A 23,905-nucleotide genomic window follows, 5' to 3' on the forward strand; every position below is an offset into this window, starting at 1 on the left:
TATGTACCCGTATCATACCCAGCTTCTATACGTATTTACTATTAGTATATACACATCAAATCAACATCCTAATCAACATTATTACTGCCCTAGATATGAGGTAACTAGGATTTATCAAGTAGTATGAATTATTAGTAAGAAAACAAAATGAGGAATCCTTTTATTTCTTTATAAACTAAAAACGTTTTTATAAATGAACACCATTTCTTCACTCCATTTTCTCATACCTACACCCTCATTTCTTTCTCAAAATACTACTAACTTCATACTTGATCATCTCCAAGCATTTTCCCCATCATTTAGCTTCAATTATATGCCTTAAACACCATAAGAAAACTCTTTCAAGAACATATCAAAATAACCACCCATTTGAAGAAGTTTACTTCCAACCTTTTGATCTAACTCCACCACTCTTTGATTCCAAGATTATTTCTTATCTTTTGCAGTAACTTTGTCCAAGTAACTTGAGGTAGTAACCTTGTTCATAATCTTATTCAATTCATATTCATATAGCTATCTTATTTTGTGGTATAAAATTTTAACAACAAGAACATAGTTTGAATGATTTCAAACTTGTTCGCAAACTAAATAGATCCTTCTAACTTGACTTTTAAAATACTTCAAGACCTGTAATATATCATAATGATATGCTAACCTAACAAGATATAACTTGGTTTTACAAAGAACATCTTAAAAACTGAATCTAAGTCGTCGGAGTGCAACCGGGGGCTGTTTTGGGTTGGATAATTAAAAACCATCTTGAACTTTGAATTGAAAGTCCATGTTATGGAAAAATTATATTTCTTATGAATATGTTAACACATAAAAATTTCATGGTTTAACTCAAAGTGTAAGTATTTTTAGAAAAATGATCATTAAATGTTGTTTTTATGATGGAAAATGATCACTTTCATAAGTTTCACCAAAGTTTAACCTATAACCTATGATTTTGAATACAAACTAAGGTATTTTCAGTTCATATTCTTAAAATTTGACTCGATCCAAGGAAGTGGCAAGTTGAACCAACAAAAACGGAGTTGTAATGAAGAAACTACGACTAAAACAAGATTGGGTATCCGAAGCTAGTTTAGCTACGAAAATATTTGAAGAAAAAGTAAATTAATCATATATTTTCTAATTAATATGATATTTTATATACAATTACTTATGATTTGATTCAGGACCACCCGTAAACAACACGAGAAGATTAATCATAAGACCTCATGATTGTACACAACACGTCATTTGACAACACGGTACTTTATGTACGCAACACGTCATTTGACAACATGGTACCATGGGTCGAGATTAATTCTGATCAATACGAATACGATGGGGTCTTTATTTATTTTATTTAAGCAACTAATTGTGGACCACTAACATCGGACTGCTAACTACGGACTAAGAAAATATTAAAAGTATTAAAAGTATATATATATGTAACGATTACTTAAAAAGAAAATATGTTGATATATTATATATATGGTTAGGTTCGTGATATCTATCGGAGACCAAGTCGAATTAAATACCTTCAAGGCAAAAGTGAGTTTCATTTGCTCTCTTTTTAATTGCTTTTGCAATATATATTTTTGGGCTGAGAATACATGCGCTGCTTTTATAAATGTTTACAAAATAGACACATGTACTTAAAAATATATTCTACGTTGAGTTGTACCACTGGCATATTTCCCTGTAGATTGGTAACTACTATTTACATGGGTATTGTAAACGCGAATCCTGTTGATATATCTATCGGGCCTGACAACCCCAACCGGACTGGACGACCAGTATTCAACGGTTGCACAGTACTTCGTTTTGGTGACTACACTTGATACGGTGTAGTGAGATTTCATAATAAAGGGAATATGAGACGTTGATTAAATGTTAAGTATGGTTACCAAGTGCTCAACCACTTAGAATGCTTTACATACACTTGCGAGTGTATTATGTTTATGATTATGAAATCTTGTGGTCTATTAACATATTGAAATGATTGTTATGATAAACCTATAAACTCACCAACCTTTTGGTTGACACTTTAAAGCATGTTTATTCTCATGTACGAATTAAGTCTTCCGCTGTGCATTTGCTCAATATAAGGACATTACTTGGAGCCGATCATCGCAATGGGACCAAATGTTATTGACTTCGTCCAGGTGGATTAGGACGGGCCCTTTCACTTGTAACCTATATTTCCGATTATAAACTTATACTTTTTCTGTTTAGATTCATAGACTTAAGTTCAATATGAAACCATAGCAACTTGAATCACTCAAAACGGATTTAAAACGAAGAAGTTATGGGTAAAACAAGATTGGATATTTTTGCTTGTTGTAACTACGTGAAAATTGGTAACAAATCTATATTAATCATATCCTAGCTAACTCATATTGTATTATACATGTATTCTAATATATTATGTAATCTTGGGATACCATAGACACGTATACAAATGTTTTGACATATCATATCGACCCATGTATATATATTATTTGGAACAACCATAGACACTCTATATGCAGTAATGTTGGAGTTAGCTATACAGGGTTGAGGTTGATTCCAAAAATATATATACTTTGAGTTGTGATCTAGCCTGAGACGTGCATACACTAGGTCGTGGATTGATTCAAGATAATATATATCGATTTATTTCTGTACATCTAACTGTGGACAACTAGTTGTAGGTTACTAATGAGGACAGCTGACTTAATAAACTTAAAACAGTAAAATGTATTAAAAATGTTGTAAATATATTTTGAACATACTTTGATAGATATATACATATTTGTTATAGGTTCGTGAATCGACCAGTGGCCAAGTCTTACTTCCCGACGAAGTAAAAATCTGTGAAAGTGAGTTATAGTCCCACTTTTAAAATCTAATATTTTTGGGATGAGAATACATGCAGCTTTCTAAATGTTTTACAAAATGGACACAAGTACGTGAAACTACACTCTATGGTTGGATTATTAAACCGAATATTTCCCCTTCAAGTCTGGTAGCCTAAGAATTAGGGGAATGACCCCTAATTGACGCGAATCCTAAAGATAGATCTATGGGCCTAACAAACCCCATTCTGGAATTTGGAATGCTTTAATACTTTGATTTATATGGTGATTCTGATTGCCAATTTATGACATACTTGCGAGTATGCGGAGAATATTCTATATGCATTATGTTAATGTCGGTTACCAGGTGTTCATCATAGAATGATTTTTATACACTTGCGAGAGTAGGATTATTGAATAAATGAATTCCTGTGGTCTATTATATTAATTTGATAATATATAGGTTAAACCTATAACTCACTAACATTTTTGTTGACGTTTAAAGCATGTTTATTCTCAGGTGATTATTAAGAGCTTCCGCTGTTGCATGCTAATATATGGACAAGACTTGGTGTCAGCATGCTTGTATAATATTGTTTAAAACTGCATTCGAGATTTACTTTGTTGTAACATATCAATATTGTAAACCAATATGTATTGGTAGTGTGTAAGTGTGATATTTTTAGATTATCATTTCTGATAATCTAGGTGGTGTCCTTTTGTCATAACCGTCCTTAACCGTAAGAACGTGTTAGATAACGTATGATTTCATTGCGAGGTATTGACCTCTATATGCGACATTTTTAAAAGAAAAACTGCATATATTATACATTACAAACCATGATATTTTCAGTTCATAGTCTTAAAGAGGGACTCGATCCAAGGAGATGGCAAGTTGAATCAACGAAAACAGATTTGTAACGAAGAAACTATGACCGAAACAAAATTGGTTATTCAAGACTTGTTTAACTTCGGGATTAATTGGGAAAAATTAAATAAAATCACATCTTTCTAAGATAACATGATATTTTATATAATTCAATTTTATATGGTTCAGGATCACCCGTAAACAACACGAGAAGATTAATCGTAAGATCCCATGATTGTACGCAACACGTCATTCAACAACACCGGTACTTTATGTACGCAACACGTCATTTGACAACACCGGTACCGTGGGTCAAGATTAATCTCGACCAATACATATACGATGGGGTTTTATTTATTTCGTTGGGGGTTTTATTTATTTCATTGCGGGTATATTAAACATCTAAAAATGAACCATTAAAATTGAATTACTAACAACGAACTGCTAACTACGGACTAAGGAATTATTCAAAGTATTAAAAGTATAACAAGTATATATATGTGACGTTTGTTTAAAAAGAAAAGGTATTGATATATTATATATGGATAGGTTCGTGATATCAACAGAAGACCAAGTCAAATTATATATATATATCTTCAAGACGAAAGTGAGTATATAGTCCCACTTTTAAACTCTAAATATTTCGGGATGAGAATACATGTATTTTATGTTTTACAATATGGACACAAGTAACTGAAAAATATATTCTACGTTGAGTTGTACCACTGGCATACTTCCCTGTAGCTTGGTAACTAATATTTACAGCGGTATTGTAAACGCGAATCCTGTTGATAGATCTATCGGGCCTGACAACCCCAACCGGACTGGACGACCAGTATTCAACGGTTGCACAGTACTTCGTTTCGTGACTACACTTGGTACAGTGTAGTAAGATTTCATATTAAAGGGAATATGCGACGTGATTAATTGTTAAGTATGGTTACCAAGTGCTCAACCACTTAGAATATTTTTATTAAACTGTTTATATACGAAATCTTGTGGTCTATATATATATTGCTGCCGGCACTAAACCTATATCTCACCAACTTTATGTTGACCTTTTAAAACATGTCTATTCTCAGGTGATTTCTAAAAGCTTCCGCTGCATTATGTTGAATTTGAGCAGGATCTTGCGTACGCATATTTGTGTCAAAAATAAGACTGCATATCCAAGAACTTGTGTTGTAAAATATGCTAGAAATCGTGTTGTTATCATCATTTGTAAAGTTTGTAAGTCGAAGATTATCGCTAAACGATAATCATCTTTATTTCGTCCAAAGCTTGTATCAAAAATAAGAATCATGGTTTGTAATGTATAATATATGCAGTTTTTCTTTTAAAAATGTCGCATATAGAGGTCAATACCTCGCAATGAAATCATACGTTATCTAACACGTTCTTACGGTTAAGGACGGGTTATGACATGTGGTATCAGAGCGGTGGTCTTAGCGAACCAGGTTTGCATTAGTGTGTCTAACCGATAAGTCGTTAGGATACATTAGTAAGTCTGGACTTTGACCGGGTCTGATTTAAAAACCATTGCTTATCATTGTTGGTTAAAATTTATATGTAAATATTATGTAGTACTAATGGGTTAGTTGTTGTATGATAGATGTCGGGCTCAAAACTTGTTATCACATTCAGCGACTCCGAACCAGAATCTTCAGATGGTGTTCCAGTCATTAACCTATCCGATGACGAAAATGATATCTTTGGGGAAGACTCACAAATTCCGGATGAACCAACTATAGAGAACCCGGAAAGTGAACCCGAGGAGGAAAGTGAACCCGAGGAGGAAAGTGAACCCGAGGAGGAAAGTGAACCCGAGGAGGAAAGTGAACCCGAGGAGGAAATACAGGAAATTACAAAAGACGAGTTCGAACTAGGAAAGAAACGAAAGGCTAATGAATTAGAAAATTCAAATCCCGAGTTTAGTGAGAATGATGTGGCACCAACTCCACTAGACACTACCACCCCTATTCCCGCTATTCCTATTCGTTCTATCCCGGCATCCAGTTCTTCAGCCCCACAGCCAAAATATAGGCAGACAGCCAGGATAAGCGTTAAGCGATTCTTTGAACCTAAACGTCCTAGAAAATAGACCAAACGATGCGCTGCCGTATTAAACCATGGGATCATATAATGTTTTGTATAATATTATTAGTGTGGTTTGCTTAATGTTCGATGTAAGATAAGCATATGTAAAATAGTGAAGTGTGAAATGCAATAATTTTCCATGGTTAAGTATTACTTAGATGGTAGTAATTGATTCTGTACTAAGCTATTAAGTATGGACATTAACGGGTAGGTACTACCCTAGATATAATTATAAAACGCTAATAAGAAGAAAAGGCTTTTATAATAATACCTGGTTCATATTATTAATAAGCTATAATGTACTGTAAATATACACTACATCTATAATATTCCATGTGAATAATTATTTTCTTTTCATTCTTATAGAAGAATATGGCGCGATTGAACCGAATGACGGAACAAGAAATCCAGGAACTCATCAATCAGCGAGTGAACGACAGAATGTTATGGGTCGAGGCTGCAAGAGGTGCTGCAGTTAACCCAAATCCTCGTGTAGGATGCACCTACAAAACTTTTCAAGCTTGCAAGCCCTCATCATTCAGTGGAACAGAAGGACCGATCGGTTTAACCCGGTGGATAGAAAAGATGGAGACTGTGTTTAAAATAAGTGGTTGTGTTGAAAAGGACATGACCAAGTATGCATCGTGCACTTTACAAGATAGTGCACTCACGTGGTGGAAAAATTATGTGAAGGCTGTAGGAGGAGATGTAGCTTATGATACTCCTTAGGAAGAATTCAAAACAATGTTAATCAACGAGTATTGTCCAAGGAACGAGGTTAGGAAGTTGGAAGATGAATTACGAAGCCTGAAGGTTGTTGGTACTGAAATCACCAACTACAATCAGCGATTCATGAAATTAGTTTTGCTATGTCCTGAATTGGTTCCAACCGAAGAACGGAAGATTGAAATGTACAAAGATGGTTTGCCCAAAAAGGTCAAGGCAAATGTTACAGCATCGAAACCTAAGACAATTCATGAAGCTATAACCATGGCAAATGAGCTAATGGATCAGGTCATCATGGATAAGAAAGTATCCAATACTGATGTGAAGGTATCAGGTAACAAAAGAAAGTGGAATGGAAATTATGATCGAGGTAACCAACAACAATCTTTTAAGAAACAAGAAATCACGCAAGGTGCGGGTAGTGGTTTAAGCTTTGGTTATAAAGGATAAAATCCTTTATGCAACCGATGCCACAAACATCACTCTGGTTACTGTAATGTGGTATGCAACAAATGTAATCGAAAGGGTCATCTTGCTGAAGATTGTAGGGCTCTCGTTACAAATACAAATGGTACCAAGACTCCTGCCACTAATGCAAATAGAACTGCTTTGGCTACCATTACTTGTTATGGGTGTGGAAAACAAGGTCACTATAAGAGCCAGTGTCCGAATCCAGAGAAGAATAATGGATCTGCACGTGGAAGAGCATTTGTTATTAATGCTAGAGAGGCGTGTGAAGACCCGGAGCTTGTTACGGGTACGTTTACCATTAATAACTTATCCGCATCTATTATATTTGATACTGGTGCCGATAGAAGTTACGTGAGTAGAGGCTTTTACGCTAAATTGAATTGTTCATCATTACCTCTAGATGCTAAGTACATGATTGAGTTAGCTAATGGTAAACTAATTAAAGCCGATAAAATTTGCCGTGATTGTAAAATAAATTTAGCCGGAGAAACGTTTAAAATTGACTTGATACCCGTAGAATTAGGAAGTTTTGATGTAATAGTCGGCATGGACTGGATGTCCAAAATAGGAGCTGAAGTTGTGTGCGCCAAGAAGGCAATTCGCATTCCTCGTAAGGATAAAACGCCAGTAATGATTTATGGAGAGAAGGGTAACTCAAAGCTAAAACTCATTAGTTATTTGAAAGCTCAAAAGTGCTTGAAGAAAGGGTGCTATGCTATCTTAGCACATGTTAATAAAGTCGAAACGAAGGAAAAAGTGAAGAGCATCAATGACATGCCTGTGGCAAGAGATTTTCCTGAAGTCTTTCCGGAAGAGTTGCCGGGATTACCTCCATTTAGATCTGTAGAATTTCAAATAGATTTAGTACCAGGAGCTGCACCAGTGGCTCGTGCTCCATATAGACTTGCACCGTCCGAATTAAAAGAACTTCAAGATCAGTTAAAAGAATTACTGGACCGTGGATTCATACGACCAAGTACTTCACCGTGGGGAGCTCCGATTCTATTTGTTAAAAAGAAAGATGGATCTTATAGGATGTGTATAGATTATCGTGAATTAAATAAGTTAACTATCAAAAATCGGTATCCACTACCGAGAATTGACGACTTATTTGATCAACTCCAAGGATCATGTGTTTATTCGAAAATCGACCTAAGATCGGGCTATCATCAACTACGTGTCAAAGAAGAGGACATTTCGAAAACTGCTTTTCGGACACGTTATGGTCATTACGAATTTTTGGTCATGCCGTTTGGATTGACGAATGCGCCAGCTGTATTCATGGACCTCATGAATCGAGTTTGTAGTCCGTATTTAGATAAGTTTGTTATCGTTTTCATTGATGACATTCTTATCTATTCCAAGAGTGAGCAAGAGCATGAGCAGCATTTAAGGTTGATATTAGAGTTGTTGAGAAAAGAACAGCTATACGCTAAATTTTCTAAGTGTGCTTTCTGGTTGAAAGAAGTGCAATTTCTTGGCCACGTTGTTAGTAGCAAAGGAATTCAGGTTGATCCAGCAAAAATTGAAGCCATTGAAAAATGGGAGACTCCTAAAACACCAATGCAGATACGCCAATTTTTGGGTTTAGCCGGTTATTATAGAAGGTTTATTCAAGATTTTTCCCGAATAGCTAAGCCGTTGACAGCATTAACGCAAAAAGGGAAGAAATACGAATGGACCTCGGAGCAGGAGAACGCATTTCAATTACTGAAGAAGAAGTTAACTACGGCGCCTATTTTATCGTTACCTGAAGGGAACGATGATTTTGAAATATATTGTGACGCTTCGCGACAAGGTTTTGGTTGTGTTCTTATGCAACGAAAGAAAGTTATTGCATACGCATCCCGACAATTAAAGATTCACGAGCGGAATTATACGACGCATGATCTAGAACTGGGAGCAGTCGTGTTTGCATTGAAGATATGGAGACACTACTTGTATGGGGTTAAATGCACTGTGTTTACTGATCATAAAAGCCTTCAACATATTTTCGATCAAAAACAGCTGAACATGAGGCAACGTAGGTGGGTTGAGTTAATAAATGACTATGATTGTGAAATTCGTAATCATCCCGGGAAAGCAAACGTGGTGGCCGACGCTCTAAGCAGAAAGGAACGAGAACCAATTCGAGTACGAGCGATGAACATAAAAATTCGCATGAATCTCAACTCACAAATCAAAGAAGTTCAACGAGAAGCACTTACTAAAGAAAATATAGGAAATGAAATAATGAAGAAGTATGAGAAGCAACTCGTTATGCGGGAAGATGGAATTCGATATTTTGCAAATCGTATTTGGGTACCGAAGTTGGGTGGATTAAGGAAGTTGATATTGAACGAGGCACATAAGACAAGATACTCGATACATCCTAGAGTTGGAAAGATGTATCAAGATCTTAAGACACATTATTGGTGGCCTAATTTAAAGACAGACGTTGCAACATATGTTGGGGAGTGTTTAACTTGTTCCAAGGTCAAAGCAGAACACCAAAAGCCGTCAGGGTTACTTCAACAACCAGAAATCCCAGAATGGAAATGGGATGGTATTACCATGGATTTCATCACGAAGTTACCAAAGACTGCCTGGGGTTACGACACCATTTGGGTGATTGTTGATCGTCTCACCAAGTCTGCACATTTCTTGCCTATAAAGGAAACGGATAGAATGGAGAAACTATTACGATTGTATATAAAGGAAGTTGTTTCAAGGCATGGAATACCTATTTCCATTATATCTGATCGTGATAGTAGATTTACCTCAAAGTTCTGGCAAGCACTACAGGAGGCACTAGGAACTCGTTTAGATATGAGTACCGCATATCATCCGCAAACGGAAGGGCAGAGTGAAAGAACAATTCAGACTCTTGAAGATATGCTCAGGGCATGTGTGATCGATTTTGGAAACGGATGGGATAAGTATTTACCGTTAGCAGAATTCTCGTATAATAATAGTTATCATGCGAGCATTGGAGCTGCGCCATTCGAAGCATTGTATGGAAGGAAGTGTAGATCTCCTATCTGTTGGAATGAAGTAGGAGATCGACAATTAACTGGTCCCGAGATCATACACGAAACGACTGAGAAGATAGTACAAATCAAGGAGAGATTGAAAACAGCCCGTAGTCGCCAAAAGAGCTACGCCGATGTCCGAAGGAAACCATTAGAGTTTCAGGTCGGGGACATGGTTATGTTAAAGGTGTCACCTTGGAAAGGTGTAATACGTTTCGGCAAAAGGGGTAAGCTGAACCCAAGATATGTAGGCCCGTTCAAGATTATTGAACGCATTGGACCGGTAGCTTATCGACTTGAGTTACCGCAACAACTCGCCGGGGTACATAATACCTTTCACGTCTCAAACCTTAAGAAGTGTCTTGCAAAGGAAGACCTCACTATTCCTCTTGAAGAAATCCATATCGACGAGAAACTACAATTCGTCGAAGAACCAATCGAAATCATGGACCGTGAAGTTAAACAGCTCAAACAGAGCAACATACCGATTGTTAAGGTTCGTTGGAATGCTAGAAGAGGTCCCGAGTTTACTTGGGAACGAGAGGATCAGATGAAACAAAAGTATCCACACTTGTTTCTCGATGACGCAAAATAGGTACAATTTTAAAATTTCGGGACGAAATTTATTTAACGGGGAGGTAATGTAACGACCCGCACTTTTTCGATCATTCTATACTTATAAGATTAATATTTACATAAATTAAACCTTACCAACATGATAAGCAATCCAAATTGTCGAGACTTATGTTTTTCGAAAAGAGATTTACACAACGTTTGACCGTCTAGTTTGACCGATGATATCACGAACTATACAATATATGATAATTATACGTTTGTATATATATATGTATATATACATGTTTAACATGATTTAAGGATGTTTTAATACCTCATTTTGTATTAATAACAATAAGTTATAAGTATATTTTGAAACTACTAACTTAAGTTTTCAAAACGATAACCATACGTAACGTTATTTGACTTAAATACTTATGACATATAATGTTTATACATATATCGTATAAGTAATGTATTTAATCATTTTTAAGGACTTAAATACATAAAACCATATAAGTATATTCACAAAAGATAGCTATATTTGAATCCTCGTTCCGTTTTCACAAGATTTCTAAACGTATACTTAGGGTATATGTACCCGTATAAATACGCAGTTTCTAGAAGTTTTACTATTGAAAAATACCAATTATTAGACTTCAATTATATGATCTTAGCAGACTTTGATTAGTCAATACATGTGGGATCATATATGAGGACTTTTGAGCAAAAAATCAAAAAAATAAAGTCTATATATACATATACATATATACGCCTATATACACATATGCACACTTTCATAACAATTTTCTTTCAAGTTAAATGATCTTCTAAACTCTCTTATCTTCAACCTTCAAGTGTTCTTCAAGGTCCTCATAAGTTTTTAGCTTCAAAACATCACTTAATCATCATAAGAAAACCCTTACAAAAATACTTCAAGAAAACCTTCCAAGAACACCAACTTACTTCCAATCTTTCATCCACTTCCATCACCCTTTTGGTTCTAGGTTCTTACTCCTCTTTTACAGCAACCTTGTCCAAGGAACTTGAGGTAGAATCTATGTTCATAACCTTATTCGATTCATATATATATAGCTATCTTATTTTGTGGTATAAAATTTTAACAACAAGAACATAGTTTGAATGTTTTCAAACTTGTTTGCATACTAAATAGATCCTTCTAACTTAACTTTTAAAATACTCCAAGACCTGTAATATAACTTAAATATATGCTAATTTAACAAGGTATAACTTGGTTTTTCAAAGATTATCTTAAAAACTGTTTTTACGACGTCGGAGTGCCACCGGGGACTGTTTTGGGTTGGATAATTAAAAACTATCTTAAACTTTGAATTGGAGGTTTATGTTCTGGAAAAATGAATTTTACTATGGATATGATAACACATAAAAATTCCATGATTTAATTCAAAGTATAAGTATTTTTAGAAAAATAATCATTTAAGGTTGTTTACATAAAGGAAAATGTTTAACTTCATAAGTTTCACTAAAGTTTCACCTATGCCGTGTGATTTTGAATACAAACCAAGGTATTTTCAGTTCATAGTCTTAAAGAGGGACTCGATCCAAGGAGATGGCAAGTTGAATCAACGAAAACGGATTTGTAAAGAAGAAACTATGACCGAAACAAAATTGGTTATTCAAGACTTGTTTAACTTCGGGATTAATTGGGAAAAATTAAATAAAATCACATCTTTCTAAGATAACATGATATTTTATATAATTCAATTTTATATGGTTCAGGATCACCCGTAAACAACACGAGAAGATTAATCGTAAGATCCAATGATTGTACGCAACACGTCATTTGACAACACCGGTACTTTATGTACGCAACACGTCATTTGACAACACCGGTACCGTGGGTCAAGATTAATCTCGACCAATACATATACGATGGGGTTTTATTTATTTCATTGGGGGTTTTATTTATTTCATTGCGGGTATATTAAACATCTAAAAATGAACCATTAAAATTGAATTACTAACAACGAACTGCTAACTACGGACTAAGGAATTATTCAAAGTATTAAAAGTATAACAAGTATATATATGTGACGTTTGTTTAAAAAGAAAATGTATTGATATATTATATATGGATAGGTTCGTGATATCAACCGGAGACCAAGTCAAATTATATATATATATCTTCAAGACGAAAGTGAGTATATAGTCCCACTTTTAAACTCTAAATATTTCGGGATGAGAATACATGTATTTTATGTTTTACAATATGGACACAAGTAACTGAAAAATATATTCTACGTTGAGTTGTACCACTGGCATACTTCCCTGTAGCTTGGTAACTAATATTTACAGCGGTATTGTAAACGCGAATCCTGTTGATAGATCTATCGGGCCTGACAACCCCAACCGGACTGGACGACCAGTATTCAACGGTTGCACAGTACTTCGTTTCGTGACTACACTTGGTACAGTGTAGTAAGATTTCATATTAAAGGGAATATGCGACGTGATTAATTGTTAAGTATGGTTACCAAGTGCTCAACCACTTAGAATATTTTTATTAAACTGTTTATATACGAAATCTTGTGGTCTATATATATATTGCTGCCGGCACTAAACCTATATCTCACCAACTTTATGTTGACCTTTTAAAACATGTCTATTCTCAGGTGATTTCTAAAAGCTTCCGCTGCATTATGTTGAATTTGAGCAGGATCTTGCGTACGCATATTTGTGTCAAAAATAAGACTGCATATCCAAGAACTTGTGTTGTAAAATATGCTAGAAATCGTGTTGTTATCATCATTTGTAAAGTTTGTAAGTCGAAGATTATCGCTAAACGATAATCATCTTTATTTCGTCCAAAGCTTGTATCAAAAATAAGAATCATGGTTTGTAATGTATAATATATGCAGTTTCTCTTTTAAAAATGTCGCATATAGAGGTCAATACCTCGCAATGAAATCATACGTTATCTAACACGTTCTTACGGTTAAGGACGGGTTATGACACCTTTTAACCTTGTCGATAAAATAAATGTTATGGTTTGTTTTAAAAACAAATGCAGTCTTTTAAAAACGTCTCATATAGAGGTCAAAACCTCGCAACGAAATCAATTAATATGGAACGTTTATAATCAATATGAACGGGACATTTCAGTTGGTATTCGAGTGTTGGTCTTAGAGAACCAGAAAATTTGCATTAGTGTGTCTTATCGAGTTTGCTAGGATGCATTAGTGAGTCTGGACTTCGACCGTGTTTTCTTTAAAAATGATTGCTTGATATTTTTTTTTGTTGGAAACTACAAATTGTAACATGTAAATATTATGTGATAAATTAATCTCTTAACATGTTTGATATTGTGTGATAGATGTCTTCCTATAGTACAAATCCCATCGACTCACCTAATAACAATGAAGAGTCGAATATATATTGGGAAGATTCACAAATTCCCGAAGAGGAACCGGAAGAGGAGGAACCGGAAGAAGAGGAACCGGAAGAGGAGGAACCGGAAGAAGAAGAAGAAGAAGAAGAAGAGGTTCCGGAGTAAGAAATATTGATACCTACAGTAAATCAATTAAATAAAAGAAAATCCACAACCAACGGACCAAAGTTAAAAATGGTCAATGGTGTTTCCGCCAAGGAAGCAAAATATTGGGAAGATTACCAATTTTTCGATGAATCGGATCTCGATGAGGATTCCAATAATGTTATAGAAATTACCTCGACCCAATTTAATAAAGAAAAATAAAATAATAGGGAAAAAGGTATAAAAATAGAGAAATCTGATTCCAACCCCGATGAACTTTATATGTATTGGAAACATCCGTATTTCCTAAAATTTAACAATAACCCGGGAACCTCTAAACCACCAGGTTTTTCTAAACCATTGTGGAAAACAACGTCTCGTATTAGAGGAACACCATATATCCCTAGAAAATTAGGAAAACGAACCAAGTCCGAAGAAGAAGAAAATAGTGATTCAGATTAGAGGGTTGTAATTATGTTGTGTATTATATGTATTGTAGTGTGCTTGTACTTTTATGTTCTATGTAAAAATTGTTTGTATTATTTGTTAATTATCTTTTATGAATCTAATCCTTGTCTATTTTATAGTATAAAAACAAAATGGACGTTAAGGGTAGACAACCGAATATTTTAGAAGACCTACCAGAGGATATGATTGAGGAAATCTTGTCTAGAGTCGGTCAGAATTCATCAGCACATTTAGTTATGGCGAAATTAACTTGTCAAACATTTAAAAGACTTTCCAGAAATGCCTTAGTTTATAAAAGGTTTTCCTTTGATAGGTGGGGTATATCACATTGGGGAGACCGTAAGTTACACCGTGTTTTTTTTAAAGCGTTAAATGCTGGGAACCCAAATGCAATTTTACGCTATGGGTTAAGAACCTATTTTGACTCAACATATCCCAACATAGGGTTTCGTGAGTTAGAAAGAGCTTCGAACATGCAACATAAAGAAGCATGTTATACTTACGGGTTAGTGATGTTCGCTTTTACCAAAGTGAGAAAAAGAACATCGAGTTACAACTTTTAAATAAAACCTTCCCACAAGTGACGGATTCAGTAGTTGGGGTGAGAAACAAGGTTTTAAATTATTACGGGGCTGTTGGACATTACGAAACCCTCGTCCTTTTGACGACATTACAACATGCTGCCAAACCAAATGTCATAACGGTTACTTTCCACAAGACCAAGGATGAGAAGTCGTCTTAGTAAAACCAGAATGCATGACTTGTTTCTGGACTTTTGAATTACGTGTCCTTATTTCTTTTGCTGAACAACTTGCGTATTAACTAGAATTGCCTTTATAGCTGCTGAGTAGCAAAGTTATTATGTGCTATATTTCATCCTATATGTATAATATCAGTATTGTAAGTTTGTAAAATATTGTATAAAAGTTTGGACGCGAAATATTATTATAATAAGTTTTTCATATAGAATTGTAGTAGTTAAATTGTATATTAGCTACTAAGTATGAACTTAACGGATAGATACTACCCGAATTAAAACTATAAAACGCTAATATGAAGAAAAAGCTTTTATAAATGAGTTCATATTATGCTACGAAATACTATTGACTACTCTTAATATTATATATGATTAACTTAATTCTATTGGGCTATTTTTGAAGGAAATGGCACCGACGACTCGTCAGAATTTGAACATGAGCGATGAAGACTTCCATGTTTTCCTTGCAGCAAACATAGCCGTAGTACAGACTGCGATGCAAAATAACAATAACTCTGGATCTAGCAGTGGAACTAATTCCACAAGAAATCGTGTAGGATGCTCCTACAAAGAATTCACTGCCTGCAAACCTTTAGAATTTGATGGAACCGAAGGACCAATTGGATTGAAACGGTGGACTGAGAAAGTCGAATCAGTGTTTGCCATAAGTAAGTGTACCGAAGAGGACAAAGTTAAGTACGCTACGCATACCTTAATAGGTACTGCGTTAACGTGGTGGAACACCTATCTTAAACAGGTAGGACAAAATGCTGCTTACGCACTACCGTGGTTGGCATTCAAGCAATTGATGAACGAGCAGTACCGTTGATGTCGTGCGAGGTGTACGTGAAATACTATATATTTTTGATACGAAAAGCGATACAAATTACACAAGTTTTAATTATTTATTTACGGATGGGTATACCTTAACCTTGCTACAACACTATAGGCAGTGTACCTAATCGTAGAGTAGTATAGTTTTTAGTAAGTCCGGTTCGTTCCACAGGGAGACGACTTATTTTACACTATATTTTTAAACAATTATATTTGTACAAAATATATATAATTATATATATTAATATATAAAAGGGGGATTTACCGTTTAATGACCGGTTTGTCGATTTTATATTTTAAGCGAAGCGTAAAGTAAATTTAATTAACAAAATAAAATAAATAACAAAAAAATATAAATGACGAATAATTAAAGGTGCGATGAAATATAAAATAAAATAGTTATGCTTATTTAAACTTCCGTAATCATGATGTTTGACGCGTTGATTTTAGTTTTATGCCCATGGGTTAATTGTCCTTTGTCCTGGATTATTTAATATGTCCGTCTGGTTTTTGTCCACAACAGTCCATCAGTCATAAATATAAAGTGCGAGTGTCCTCGTCAAATTATTCTTATACCCGAAGTCAAATATTCCAACTAATTGAGGACTTAAACTGTAACAAGGTTTTATTACTTTGTTTAATAATTACACCAGGATATCGACTGCGTGTAATCCAAGGTTTTAATACTTTATTAACAATTACACCAAGTGTCCTTGTACATAATTTCACCCCTGTTTTAATAATTCCATAGACTATTAATCCATTCCCGTGTCCGGTTAAATGAACGATTATTCGTACATATAAATATCCTGCCCATCGTGTCCGATCGAGTGTATATGGTTATTTATAGGTACGTCCAATTGTAAATCTTTATATTAAAATTAACAAACTATCATTTAGTTAAACAAATATAAAGCCCATTAATAGCCCATAGTCTAATTTCCACAAGTGTCGTTCTTTTGTCCAAACCCCAATTATGGTACAAAGCCCAATTACCCAATTTTAGTATTTTAGCCCAACATCATGATTACTTCGTCTTAAATAAGCATAATAATAACTTAAGTACGAGAAATTAATTTAAAAAGGAGAACATAGCTTACATTGATTATTTATCGCGTAGTGTTACACGGACAGAGCTTCGACTTTAAAACCCGTAAAATAACCTTTGCATAACCCAAAACTAATCTAATATAAAACTACACTATATATATATATATATATATATATATATATAAATATATATATATATATATATATATATATATATATATATATATATATTATTACAGAGGAGTATTATTATTATTATTATTATGTTATTCTTTATGGCCAAAACTCGTTGCCTTTTATAGATGTGGTCTGATCCTGAGGCCCATGTGATCGCATGGGTTCTCAGTGTTAATCTCATGCGATCGCATGGCCAGTCTGGCCATGCCCAATTGCTTTGTTTTCTAGCTTGTCGACGTTATATTTAATTATATAATATAATATATATAATTTTATATAATTATATATATATTATATTATATTCTTGTGCATAGTAGACTCATAATTTTTGGTCCGTTGTGTCGGGCGTTGATAGTTGGCTCAGGTCCCAGTTTCGGATTTTTGAACGTCCTTTCGTATAATTTAATATCTTGTACTTTGCGTTCCGCAACTTGTACTTTTGTTATTTTTAAACGTTTCTCATCAATAAATTGAACCACTTGGATTGTATCTTGTACATTTGAGCTTTTTGGTCATTTGCGTCTTCAAATCGTCGTTTTCGCCTTTTGTCTTCGCACTTATTTAATATAAACGATTACAACTTAAAATAGGACAATTACAACTAAATAATTTACATATTGGGAGGATATTGCTACTAAATATATGTTCATTTGGAGCACTATCAAATATCCCCACACTTGAACGTTGCTTGTCCTCAAGCAATACAGAACTTGAAATTAAATCACACGAATCACTTCTTTATTCTTCACACTTTATACATTAGTGATTTTGATACGGCTGTATAAACAATGATAGTAACGATGTGGTTTACAGTCCCACATGACTATAAAAATTTAGATCCTTAAGGAAATTGGATCTTTATGAAAACATTTGATCTTTTGAAAATTCATTCTAGCTTTTACCCTAGATAAGTTTTCCGGAATACCCATTCACCGGTGTTTGCAAAATGTTTTTGTGGGTTTTGTGGGTTTCAGATTTAAAAATTTTAGCTCAAAACTTATGGTTTTGTGTCACCCACTTGCTAACCTTGTATTGGGAAAGCAACACGTCCAGTATACTTGTCCCGTATATTACCTTTCGGCAAACTACCGTCCGATTGTAAAGGAAAGCGATGAACAAGAAACTGTTAAGGCAATGTTTAATGACATGCATTTGTTCATGGTCTAAAACGTGTCGGATGCAATTACTATCCTTTGTAGGAGCAATAGTAAAGATCACCCTATAATTTTTTTTCGGTCTGGCACAAGGTCCTGTCTTCGACCATGCTATGCAACCACCGTTCTTACAGTTGACACCCGAATTGGTTCAGGTGACCTAATGAATTCTAGGTGAATTCCTAGGATTTTACGTTCAATGGTAATGAACGCATTAAAAATGGGTTTTCAGAAAACAAATCGGTTTTAATTTGATCAAAATATTTTCTCGTTCAAGCTCGAGTTTAGATATCATCGAATTCCATGAGTTTGTAATTCTCAATCTTTAAGGTCAATCTCTAGGATTGAGTAATATCAGTCTTAAAAGCTGATTTTTAATCTTTAAGGAGATTATCCTTTCTGGGGATCTGATTCATTAGTCTTATCAAGCTAATTTGCACGGCGCCCTCCCCATTTTACGAGACAGATCCTCTCATGGTTAGGATAAGTCTGACCACTTGGCGACCCTGTTTGATGCTGAGGTCCGTGGATTTCCTGCTGATTTTAGAGATGACTTTTCTAGATTTTTCGTCAACCTACAGCTGGTCTGGACGACAACTTCTTCACCTAAATCAAGAAGCGCGTCTCTTTTTCGAAAGACTTTACTTCCTTTTAATGATGGAATTGATTCATCGTGTAGATCCATCTTTCTTACAGTAAATCGGGTAAACCAGTTAATTTAGTCCAAAATAAAAGCACCTGCAATAACTTTACAAAAACATGTGATAGATAGTTTTTAATTGAATAACTTGGTACATTCTCTCCACACTTAGTTTCTTTCTTTGCCTTTTTATTCTCCTTTATTCCATTTTAAATGAATTCAAGCGTTTTAGGGTGTTTCTCAATTTATGTACTTTCCGAGGTAACGATAATTTCGGCATTAACACCTAGTTTTATCGTTCATAAATATGTATAAACATGATTTTGAATTTATTTAGTTGAAAATTTTTAAAATTTTCACAGTATTTAGAAAATAAGCCAAGTATAAACCCGAGAGAATTTATAACCCTTCCCCACACTTGAGATCATGCAATGCCCTCATTTGCATGAAATCAGACTCTAATTATAAATTCATGAGGGTGATTAGTGTAGAAAAGTGATTAATAATACCCAGTTTGTAATTACAAAGCTCGTCGAATGATAGATGGTGCACCTCATCGTTCATTCCTTCTTGTTTTATCACACATATTTTTCTTCAAAAACGGTTGCTTTTCTGAACTGTTTGCTAATTTTTGAAAATGCGTCTTTTACCCTAATCGTGCATTTTTATTAACGAGTTATGCACTAACCTGAACCCCTAATTTAATGTTAAGTGGGGTTAGACTTCCCCACACTTAGCTGACAACATGTGAAGTCGGTAGAATAAGTTCCACAAATTAGAATAGTGAGCCAGTTATTTACATCTCGGGTGGTGTATAATATATCAATGGGTTTAAAGTTTAGAACCACCCGATCGTCACTACTTAATTCTTTTTTTAGTGTAGCTTTTAGTAAATGGAAATGTCTCTTTTCTGGTTCTTGGTCAAATGGATCGATATACACCGACATACTTATTTCTATAGGTTGGACAATTCCTAAAATTTCTTTCCGTTCATTCTCGGGATTAAAGGTTTCACCTCTATTACCCAATTGGGTAAAATCCGAGGTGTCATTATCTATTACAGCTCGTAGTTCATCTTCAGTAGATGACTCGTCTATTGAGAATATTGGATTGGAAGGTTGTGGAATGGTGAATTTCGGGATCGAAGCAAATTCTTCTTCATTAATGGTACTTATCGGTCCCACCACTTTGGTCTCGGGAGTAAAATTTTCAACGTTATCGTTTTCCCAAGAGTACCAATTTGTCACCCTTACTTCTTCTTCATTTATTGATTGATTGATGATTTCGTTGGTAGAGGCTAATGTGTCGATATGTTGTGAAATTGGTAAATCTGAATAAAAAGTATCATCGGGATAATTGGTGATTTCGGAGCTCTCGAATTCATCAAAATTCGATGATATGATATTTTCTTGCACAATACTCCTCAGATCAACAGGTGTGTAATCTGATAGAGTTTCAGCTTGCCGATTTACAAACTCTCTCATTTGTTCATTTTGAGCATCGAGTTCTTCGAGTTTGATTTTCATATAATCTAAAGAATTTTCAGGCACATAATTTTCCTCGTCTTCTGGTTGTTGAGTTTGGATATATTCTTGGGAATAATCCCAATTTGAATTATATTCTTCATAATCATTCCATTAAGGTTCCATGGGTGCATAATTTTCCATAGGAACGTAATAATAACATTCCCATGTTGAGTGATAATCTCAACAGATTTCACAACCAGTTATTGTTTCGTCATTCGTGATCCAAGATTGACCGAACGAATTGTCATCAACACTCGGTTGAGAGTATTGATTTCGTATGTCGTAAAGAGTTTCCAAAATATCTTCGAGACTTTTCATAATGCGCTTATTACCAAATTTTAATTATCCTATTAGTTATAAATATAAAAATTATATAAGTTATCAAATTAATAGACTTTTCTGCTTTTGCACACGTTTCGAATAGACAATAGATGTAGCAGGGAGCCAGAACCCTTTAAATCGGAAGCTCACAACTCAGCCACTAACAAATCCAACTATTACTACGAAGCAGAAAATTTGGATGTCTATCAATTTAACCGCTTAAAATAATTTTTCGTTTTGAATTATTAGAGAAGAAATAGAGAAAATTCTAAGTCCTAAAAACTAGAATGGCGAGAAATAAGAAAGAAAAAGAGCGCGTCGAAAAATGTTGAAAAATAAAAATAAGAAAATAGCGCGTCGTAACTTAAAAGTCTAAAAATTAAATCTAAAAAGTTACGCCTAAAGGTATTAAAGCTTAAAGGAATTCTATATCCAAAACGGCAATAACTTAATTAGGCACTGAGATCTAAAAACGGCGTCACAAAATTCTAAAGCATCTAAATCTTAGTCTAAAGAAAAAGCACTTAAGAGATTTTACGGAAATGCCTAAAAATCTAGAAGTAAAAATAACTACGGCAAAAACTAAGTTTAAAACTAAGTACGAGCGATAAAATACAAATATTACGCTAAAACAAACAAAAAGATACAAAATATAAAAATAATCTTAAAGTTGTAAAAAGTACAATTTTTATAAAAATATTATTTTTATATTATTATTTTTATAAAAGTATTAATTTTATAATTTATAAAACTAATTAAACTTAAAAATACAAATTAAATAAATAAAACTAAAGTAATTAATATTAATTAACTAATAAACCCTAATTAGGGTTTTAATAATAATAATTAAAATATACTCCGTAATTAATGCAGTTGCAGAGTCAAACCTGGCGTGTCAGTTGGCTTCATGCGATCGCATGGTTTTACGGCACCCGGCTCATGCGATCGCATGGGTCTGGGTTCCAGGTTTTTTTTTTTTTTTTTTTTAAATTTTATATTGTTTTTCTAAAAATGAAATATAAATATATGTATACAAATATATATTAAAAATATAGCGTTTCGCCGAGTTCCCCGGCAGCGGCGCCAAAAACTTGATGTCGTGCGAGGTGTACGTGAAATACTATATATTTTTGATACGAAAAGCGATACAAATTACACAAGTTTTAATTATTTATTTACGGATGGGTATACCTAAACTTTGCTACAACACTGTAGACAGTGTACCTAATCCTAGAGTAGTATAGTTTTTAGTAAGTCCGGTTCGTTCCACAGGGAGACGACTTATTTTACACTATATTTTTAAACAATTATATTTGTACAAAATATATATAATTATATATAATAATATATAAAAGGGGGATTTACCGTTTAATGACCGGTTTGTCGATTTTATATTTTAAGCGAAGCGTAAAGTAAATTTAATTAACAAAATAAAATAAATAACAAAAAAATATAAATGACGAATAATTAAAGGTGCGATGAAATATAAAATAAAATAGTTATGCTTATTTAAACTTCCGTAATCATGATGTTTGACGAGTTGATTTTAGTTTTATGCCCATGGGTTAATTGTCCTTTGTCCTGGATTATTTAATATGTCCGTCTGGTTTTTGTCCACAACAGTCCATCAGTCATAAATATAAAGTGCGAGTGTCCTCGTCAAATTATTCTTATACCCGAAGTCAAATATTCCAACTAATTGGGGACTTAAACTGTAACAAGGTTTTATTACTTTGTTTAATAATTACACCAGGATATCGACTGCGTGTAATCCAAGGTTTTAATACTTTATTAACAATTACGCCAAGTGTCCTTGTACATAATTTCACCCCTGTTTTAATAATTCCATAGACTATTAATCCATTCCCGTGTCCGGTTAAATGAACGATTATTCGTACATATAAATATCCTGCCCATCGTGTCCGATCGAGTGTATATGGTTATTTATAGGTACGTCCAATTGTAAATCTTTATATTAAGATTAACAAACTATCATTTAGTTAAACAAATATAAAGCCCATTAATAGCCCATAGTCTAATTTCCACAAGTGTCGTTCTTTTGTTCAAACCCCAATTATGGTACAAAGCCCAATTACCTAATTTTAGTATTTTAGCCCAACATCATGATTACTTCGTCTTAAATAAGCATAATAATAACTTAAGTACGAGACATTAATTTAAAAGGGAGAACATAGCTTACATTGATTATTTATCGCGTAGTGTTACACGGACAGAGCTTCGACTTTAAAACCCGTAAAATAACCTTTGCATAACCCAAAACTAATCTAATATAAAACTACACTAAACTATATATATATATATATATATATATATATATATATATATATATATATATATATATATATATATATATATATATATATATCTATATATATATATATATATATATATATATATATATATATATATATATATATATTATTACAGAGGAGTATTATTATTATTATTATTATTATTATTATTATGTTATTCTTTATGGCCAAAACTCGTTGCCTTTTATAGATGTGGTCTGATCCTGAGGCCCATGCGATCGCATGGGTTCTCAGTGTTAATCTCATGCGATCGCATGGCCAGTCTGGCCATGCCCAATTGCTTTGTTTTCTAGCTTGTTGACGTTATATTTAATTATATAATATAATATATATAATTTTATATAATTATATATATATTATATTATATTCTTGTGCATAGTAGATTCATAATTTTTGGTCCGTTGCGTCGGGCGTTGATAGTTGGCTCAGGTCCCAGTTTCGGATTTTTGAACGTCCTTTCGTATAATTTAATATCTTGTACTTTGCGTTCCGCAACTTGTACTTTTGTCATTTTTAGACGTTTCTCATCAATAAATTGAACCACTTGGATTGTATCTTGTACATTTGAGCTTTTT

Source organism: Rutidosis leptorrhynchoides, chromosome 11, assembly GCF_046630445.1.
Source record: "Rutidosis leptorrhynchoides isolate AG116_Rl617_1_P2 chromosome 11, CSIRO_AGI_Rlap_v1, whole genome shotgun sequence".
In the NCBI taxonomy this organism is placed as follows: domain Eukaryota; kingdom Viridiplantae; phylum Streptophyta; class Magnoliopsida; order Asterales; family Asteraceae; genus Rutidosis; species Rutidosis leptorrhynchoides.